Source organism: Cebus imitator, unplaced genomic scaffold, assembly GCF_001604975.1.
Source record: "Cebus imitator isolate Cc_AM_T3 unplaced genomic scaffold, Cebus_imitator-1.0 Scaffold427, whole genome shotgun sequence".
Classification (NCBI taxonomy): domain Eukaryota; kingdom Metazoa; phylum Chordata; class Mammalia; order Primates; family Cebidae; genus Cebus; species Cebus imitator.
The window spans coordinates 1,053,599-1,057,463 of NW_016107742.1; positions in this window are offsets into that span (position 1 = coordinate 1,053,599).

Consider the following 3,865-nt stretch of genomic DNA (forward strand, 5'->3'; position numbering starts at 1 on the left):
TGTTGACCAGGATGGTCTCGATCTCTTGACCTCGTGATCCACCCGCCTCGGCCTCCCAAAGTGCTGGGATTACAGGCGTGAGCCACCGCGCCCGGCGGTGAAACCCCATCTTTAAAAAAAAAGAAAAGAAACCCTGTCCCTAAAAAAAAAAAGAGGCCATACTAATGGACTACCGAGCTGGCAGTTTCAAGGTGATGTGATATAGTATAGCATAGAACCACTGGATCCTGTGGCCGTGTGTCCATTGTCACATTTCCTTCACTATAAAGTGGAGACCCTTTGTTAGAGGTAAGATTATAAGGGGTCTTATAAGGACAAATTGTTTGGGCCCTTGGATATTTGGTGTTGGCCAAGGCATTTTTGGTCAGGAAAGACAAATCCATATCCAGAATATGCACTAATCCCAGTGAGGACATATTGCTTCTCCCCCAGATTGAAAGAGATACATTGCAACCAACATACCATTGGCCAGGCACGGTGGCCCAGGCCTGTAATCCCAGCACTGTGGAAGGCCAAGGCAAGCACTCACATGAGGTCAGGAGTTTCAGACCAGCCTGGGCAATATAGCAAAACCCCATATATTTTAAAAATTGCTGGGCACGGTGGCTCATGCTGGTAATCCCAACTTTTTGGAAGGCCAAGGCAGGCAGATCACAAGATCAGGAGATTAAGACCATCTTTGCTCACACGGTGAAACCCTGTCTCTACTAAAAATACAAAAAAATAGCCGGGCATGGTGGTGTGCACATGTAGTCCCAGCTACTCAGGAGATTGAGGCTTGAACCCAGGAGGTGGAGGTTGCAATAAGCCTAGATCGCGCCACTGCACTCCAGTCTGCACAACAGACAAGACTCCATCTCAAATAATAATAATAATAAATAAATAAAAATAAAAATGCAGGTGCTGGGCACAGTGGCTCACACCTGTAATCCCAGCACTTTGGGAGACCGAGGCAGGCAGATCACCTGAGGTCAGGAGTTCAAGACCAGTCTGACCAACATGCAGAAACCCCGTCTTAATACAAAATTAACAGGGCATGGTGGTGCATGCCTGTAATTCCAGCTACTTGGCAGGAGAATCGCTTGAACCCAGGAGGCAGAGATTGCGGTGAGCTGAGATTGTACCACTGCACTCCAGCTTGGGCAACAAGAGCAAAACTCTGTCTCAAAAATAAAAATAAAAATACAAAGAAACAATTGCCAGATGTAGTGGTGCACACCTGTAATCCCAGCTACCCAGGAGGCTGAGGTGGAAGAATCACCTGAGCCTGGGAGGGCGAGGCCACGGTGAGCCAAGATCACACCACTACACTGCAGCCTGGGCAACCAGAGTGACCCTGTTTCAAAAACAAACAAACAGAAAACATACTATCAAGTGGTTGGTTGATCTCCTTGAGGGCTGGTACATGTTGAGGGGTCAGCATCTGTCTCTGCTGCGGACAGGTCAAAACATTCAGCAGGGGCAGTAGCTAGCTGAGCTTTGCTGAGAGGCCGCGCGTGCTGGGGGCCCTTGCTTAGACTTCAAACCCACTACCACAAAACTCCATTCATGGGCCCACCATGGAAGCCCTGGCTTGACAAAGGCTGGTTTATTTTCTGGAGTCCTTCTGTCCCCTGAGCTGTTCAATGCCCCCTGTGCGGTGAATGTTCTTTAACGGTACTGACATAAGACACAAACATTTGTCACTTTGTGGTCACTCCTATACATCCATTCAGATACCTCTTCCCTGGACATGTTTATCTCCAGCCTTCCAAGCTCGCTCTCTTCTGGCCCCTAGCCAACCAAGCCACTGCCACTGCTCAAGAATCCACGTGGATTTTCTTTCCTCAAGTCACCTCTCTTACTGCAGAGTAGACCATCAGTGTGCTGCTGGAAACCTCCTCCCTGGAGGGTTTCCCCTCACATTGTCTTTCAAGGCCAGCCCTGAGTGGGGCTTTAGTGTGGCAGCATCCAAGCTTAGCTCACCTCAATGGATCAGACACACCCATCCGTAAACCAGGCCTGCGTTTTTCCCTTCTCTAAAGCCTGGTTATAGAGAAACTCCCACAAGACTACAGGGTGAGCTGAGAGAGGTACAGAGACAGGTAGAGTGGGGTCTGGACCCTGCACCTGTAGCTTATTCCTGCCCTCTGAACATACTCACATCTAATCCTAAATGTACCACTGTGACTGCCACTGTGCCCACATGTCCTCATGACTTGGTGGGTCTGAAAAGTCCCAGATTCTTGATGGCAAGCGGAGACAAGAAAGGGAAGGAATCCAATAAAGGGCGTGTAATGGAATAGGCTGTGGCTATGGACGAATGAAATGCACGCCTGCTGGGGCACGCTGGGAGCCAGTGTAGAACTTGCCACAGTTTGCCCACCTGAGAGATGAGGAGACTAGGGTTTTAATTTACCAATTCCGGCCGTGTGTGGCGGCTCACGCCTGTAATCTCAACACTTTGGGAGGCCGAGGTGGGCAGATCACCTGAGGTCAGGAGTTCGAGACTAGCCTGGCCAACATGGTGAAACCCCATATCTACTAAAAATATAAAAATTAGCCAGGCGTGGTGACATGTGCCTGTAATCCCAGCTACTGGGGAGGCTGAAGCAGGAGAATCGCTTGAACCCAGGAGGCTGAGTTGTGGAGCCGAGATCATGCCACTGCACTCCAGCCTGGGCGACAGAGTGAGACTCTGTCTCAAAATAATAATAATAATTCACCAACTCCTCATTTGTCACTTGTTGAGAGCTGGTCCCAGAAGCATTAACCCTCTGGCGCTGTGCACTTAGACCAGGCATTCCTCCACAGACAAAAATGTCCTCAGCAAGCAGTCTTTGGCTTGTTGAGTGCTAAGGGAATATGGGTCAGGGCACCAACAAGATCTGCTATCCCCTGTTAATTTTCAAAACCTGGAATCAGAGCCCTATCAATGTCCAAAGGTGACCAGTGATTTTATTTTTCGGTATCATTATGAACTCACGGGCTTTTCATGTGTTTGACATGTTTCCATCTCCTACAGTCATTAGTCATTTTAATGCTGAAACTGTTTCATCTTTGGCCAGTGCGAGTCTTCTCAAGTTGGTTACTGGGTCTTTTTTAAATGACCCTGACCTGACCTGAGCTTTATAACTGTAAATTCCTTATTCTCTGTCGCTTTTTCTTCTTCTTCTTCTTTTTTTTAGAGAGACAAGGTCTTGCTCTGTCACTCAGGCTAGAGTGCAGTGTCACTGTCCTAGCTCACTGCAGCCTCAGACTCCGGCTCAAGTGATCCTCCTGCCTCAGTCTTAAGAAGTTAGAACTGCAGACATGTGACACCATGCCCAACTGACCAATCCTTTTTCCTTCCCTCTCTCCCTCCCTCCCTCCCTCCCTCCCTCTCTCTCTCGTTCTTTCCTTCATTATTATTGGTAGAGACCAAGTCTTGCTGTGTGCCCAGGCTGATGTACCAGCAAAAACCTCCTGGGTTCCAGCAAACCTCCTGGGTTCCAGCAAACCTCCTGCCTTGGCCTTCCAAAGTGTTGGGATTACAGATGTGAACCACTGCATCCAGCCAAAGTTCCTTATTCTCTAGTCTGACAAGCTATCCTGGCCCAGACCTGGAATGTCTCCAAAGAGTCCTTGTTCCTTTTAGTAGGAAGTGCCGTGTAGAGATCACAGTTGGGACGCACAAGGGATTCATTGCTATTGGGTTGTCACTGCCTCTGAGCCTTTTCAGTAGCGTGAGTTCATGCGGATAGTTCCAATTCAGATGAAGGATTAGCTGTATTTGCTGGGGGGTGTGGTGGCACATGCGTGTAATGGCAGCACTTTGGGAGGCTGAGGCGGGCAGATCACCTGAGGTCAGGAGTTTGAGGCCAGCCTGGCCAGCAAGGTGAAACCC